The 4750-nt window shown below is 50.6% G+C and overlaps 1 pseudogene; it reads right to left on the reverse strand.

Annotated features, from left to right (window-relative positions):
- Positions 1 to 570: 570 nt before the first annotated feature.
- On the reverse strand, positions 571 to 1422 carry LOC149369881 (very long chain fatty acid elongase AAEL008004 pseudogene; annotated as a pseudogene).
- Positions 1423 to 4750: the final 3328 nt, after the last annotated feature.

A 4750-nucleotide genomic window follows, 5' to 3' on the forward strand; every position in this document is an offset into this window, starting at 1 on the left:
CAACTCTGTAGCATTCATTTTTCAACGTATAAAATATGGGAACACCAAGACGGAAGTCGCACGATCATCACAATCAGTGTCGGTGCTCCGTGGTGCAAAAACCACGCTCACAAGCCCCCGAATAAAAAAATACACAAAAAGGCAATCCCTACCTTCTCTAATAGCCAGTTCTAATCGGCCATCCGCATTCTACCCCGCAGCTACTGCTTTTCAGCAAGCTAGCGAACAAATTTATGTATTTCTGGCTCTTCTTGACAACGCAGCCCCGAATTCCGTTCTTCCACTTTATGTGTTGCAAGAAGAGAGTTTGGCAAGCAGTCCTTTGGTCTTCGCGCATTCGTCAAAAGTTAGCAGGTGCACGGCGTTTTCATCTACTGAACAATACCCGCCACTTGCTCTGTGCGCTTTGAAAAGGGAACCAATATCAGCTTATTTTAGGGGCCAAAGGCCCAGAGAAAGTTATGGATGCATAGCACCACATGTGAGATCCGGAAGCGAACTTCTGCGGATCGCCCAGTAGGGAGGTGCTGGAGTCCTTGCACGTATGACACCACGAAAGAGCGAGCGCTCTCACTGAACTTTGCTCTTGAGGTCACTGCTGTCCACAGTTTCGTTGTTGGAGGCTTTCCCCTCCTTATAGGTCTGAACGTAGAATCGAACGAACATGGTGATGATGAAGACGCCTTCGCAGAGCGAGATGTAGATGTGAACCCTCGGATAACCGCAGTTGATGAACAGGGGTACGAGTATATGTACGAACATTAAGATGAACTGGACCAACTGCAATTGGGTCAAGTAGCGCTTCCACCAAAGGTGCTTCCGGACAGCCGGTCCCAGCAGGGAGAGGAGGTAATACGTGTACATGATCACGTGCACAAAACAGTTGAGGGTGACGCCTAGAATAGCTTGGCCGTCAGGACCGTAGCCGAGTCCGTAGCAGCCGTTGTAGACCACCAGCATATGGTGAACGACGTGAAGAAAAGAGACGTGCGAGTCCTTCTTGCGAAGCACGAAAAACACGGTGTCCACAAAGTCGGAGATCCTCACTAGGAAATACCACCAGAGCAGGTTCAGCATGCTCATGGTATTCTCGTCCCGAGCCTCGAAGTTGATGCCCTGGCAGATGAAGCTGTAGCCGCCGCCAACGTACGTCTTGGAGAGGAACGCCACCATGAAGTACGTGTTTAACACCACATTGCAGGCGTTGTAGAGTGTGACGATTGGTTTGATGCCGTCGTATGGCTTGCGGTCCTTCATGAAGCGAGGCCCGGCTATTTTGACTACGTAGACGTACACTGTAAACAGAGAAACTAGAAACACTTTGTTTCCTGGCAACACCCAGTCGGCCGTGCGGGGATCCCGCTCTCGGATTACATCCCTCTTGAAGGTGTCGAGCAGGTCTCTAATTCCGGTAGAAGACATGTTTGCTACTCTTCACGTTCCACTTCTGCTGTATCTCGCACACTGTCGTTGCTTCCCAGAGCTGCTACAGCAAGAAGCCTTTCAATACTGTAAGGGGAGACCTGATGGTTCGAGCCCAGCTTCCCGCTGCCGCGAAACAGATGAGCCTTAGAGTCAAGACACGCACGCATTTATTGTCTCCGCAGCCGCCGGCAGAGAAAGTGAGAAAACGGCAGAGCAGATGGCACGAGAGAAAGGGCGCGACTCGCGCGGAGAGGGGCGAGAGCTCGTTGCGTTTGTTATTTATACTATCCCGCATTTGGTTAGAACTTTCCTCAAGGTACTCAGGGCACGAGCAGAAACATCTAAACCTTGATCGGCAGGTACACCGGGCTCTTCTTTCTTTGTGTCTTCTAAAAAACTCCAGGACGTCAACCTGTTCCTGACGAACATCGTTTCAGCGACCTGCAGAGGAAGGTATCTTGGATTTCGCGCTCGTGTTTGTCCTTCGTTGTCTGTGTTACTGTCCTGGTAGCGCTAAAATATGTATAATCTGTCACAAATCCAATTAGCCCAATATCTAACACTTTTAAAGTATATTTCTTGCACATCGGGCTCTTGTTCCTTTCTGTCGTCTACCGAACTTCAGCACGTCAACCTGCTCCTGACATGGTTTCAGTGACCTACCGAGCAAGGTATCTTGGATTTAGCGCTCATGTTTGTTTTTCCTTCTTTGTGCTCCTGTCCTGGTTGCGCTAAAGATATGTGTAATTTGTCACAAACCCAACAGGCCCAACATCTAACTCTTTTAAAGCATATTTCTTGTACATCGGACTGTTCTGTTTTTTTTTTTTTGTCTTCTAAAGAAATTCAGAATGTCAACCTGCTCCTGACGAACATCTCACCCTCACAACCTGCAAACATGGAGTGCAGCTTTTGCACTGGAGTGGGAGGCAACTACTGAAATAGTTACTGTTGCTTGTTGGTTTGCCTATAGGTTTCTTGTAGCTTTTTCTTATAAACATGTGATTTTCGTCCCGTCTTCTAACCAAAAAAAGGGCGTCTAGGAATTAGTGGACTACGTGTGTGTGAAAAAAATTACCGACGATTACGTTACTTCCTAATGCGAAATTTGAGCGCAGCAAATAAGCTGTTTCACCTTTTCGATAGATTGAGGCAAAGAAATCGAGCAACACATGTATGCGCTATCACAGAATTTTTTTTTTATTTTTCGCAGGAAGAGGGGGGAGGGGGGCGGCGTGTACACCCAGCGGCAAACGATGGGGGCAGAAGCGCGCGCAGCAAGCGGACAACACGATAAAGGGAGGAGGGAAGAGATAGCAGCGACTGACTGATGCCGCTGACGCCGATAGTGAGTCAACCCCAGCTGCGGAGTTGGTTTCAGGGACAACGCCGCCGATGCCGACACAAACAATATGATACCCTCGCTTCCGCAGCGCTAAGAACCAGGTCTAGCCGTGGGAAGGTGGTCACGTATTCGTCGACGTGCCGGGGCCTACGTGAAATAACCGGCGCGTCGGCAACTGAAGCGCACCCTATCCGCCACACAAGAACAGGGGGGGGGGGACCCTTTCCTCCTCTTTCTGCATGGCGGCGACGGTGTTCTATGCAGTCACGTTATCTTGACCCTCTAGCGGCGTCAGCGGCATCCAGCGGTATCAGTCGGTCGCTGCTAGCGCTGGGGGGATGAAAGGGGGGCGAAGCTGGTTACGAGGCCGACGGCAACGCCGACGACGACGCGAAACCCAGGAACGGACGCCAAAGAGCTGCGCTCTAAAAAAAAACAAACGTTAGAATTCCCTGTGTTAAATGTGGAAATAACTTGACGAGTTCGTTTTCGGTTTCTCTCCTTATCTTGAATTTATCATCAATGAAGGGCTTGTGAAAAGCGTGTTTAGTGGACAAGAAATAAAATTAGTTTCAATGTTTTGCATTAATATGCTGGCATAGTTTGGTATGATGGACACAGTAGTGGAGAGCACCTGATTATTTTAATCAGTTGAGGTTCCTTAACGTGCACTGACATCGCACAGTACTCAGTCCTCCAGCATTTTGCCTCCATCGAAATACGACTGCCGCTGCCGGGATCGAGAGCGCGCCAGGGGGGTCAGCAGCCGAACACGGTAACCACTGGGCCACCGCGGCAGGTGGCAACTAATTCGATCACGGGCCGTCGGTGAATGAAAGCGGAGTCATAAGGACGTTCGTCCTTCTTTCTCAACGCCTCGCCGCTGCAGTCTCTACCATACCCCCGGCGGGAGTCGGCGGAAAGCGTTCAAAACGAAGCGTGCACTGTGTTGAACAGCTCGGGTCGTGGCGCAGTAAAAAGGTGCCCGGTTCGCCCGAGCCACCGGATAACCCCTTTCAGCGAACAACACGGGTGCACGCAAAGACACGGGTGGAAAAGTCGGCGTTTTGTTTCCCGCCCGCCAAGACTGCTTACTTCGGGCCCGATTCGCATATAGAGGTAAGATTCAAAGCACCGGCAGAGCCGCCGCTTGAGGACTGGCTCCTCGTCTTAATGGACACCAGAGGTGGCGCAACCTGGCAACGGAGGTGTCGTTCGGGAGATCGGTATATTTTTGAGTAGTAAACACCGTCAGTCCAAACCTGCAAGAGCGCCCTCACTTGACGGGTCCGGTAGAAATGGCGCATTGTCGTCGACGGTGCGTTTTCCAGGGGTTCTCACGTGGAGTGATATAGACGGTTTACAGCGCGGGAGCATGGGCGCCGCCATATTTGGTCACATGACCATTCCGCCATCGCTGGCCTTCGGGCCTTCTCGTTTCGACGGCTGCCGGCGCGCTGGTAGGGTAGCGCTGGTGCCCTGCTATAAGACGCTTCTCCGGCTCTCGTTGTGGAAACGAGCAGCCGGACGCCACAAAAATTTCTTGTGAGTGCGCATAGAACGCGTTGGTGCTGGAAAATGTTTGCTTCAACCAGCTTTACTCGTTGCCTTCAGAATGCCGGCATCGGTTCGAATGTGTCAACAGACCGCGGTCAGCGTTCATATTTATTCAATCAATTCACCACGTAACGATATTTGTGGATCGCATAACTTGTCGAACTGCAGATTAAAAGCGGGCCAATGCCTCAAAGCATGGTTTTTGGAGCTGTATATTTTTTTCGAATGGAGGATTATGTGATCACAGCTATCAAGAACGTTCGCTGCTCAGCACTGTGCACCGGACTTCAGCCGAAAGTCCTCCGTTAACATTCCGCCTCCAAAAGAAAGAGTATGGATGTTTTTCAAGGACCCCTTCAGAAGCTCAGCGACGTTCGACCGTGCTCTCTTGCTAAGTAAAACTGAAAACTGCTCGGAGTTCAG

Source organism: Amblyomma mixtum, chromosome 1, assembly GCF_055824585.1.
Source record: "Amblyomma mixtum isolate Tamu chromosome 1, ASM5582458v1, whole genome shotgun sequence".
Classification (NCBI taxonomy): Eukaryota; Metazoa; Arthropoda; class Arachnida; order Ixodida; family Ixodidae; genus Amblyomma; species Amblyomma mixtum.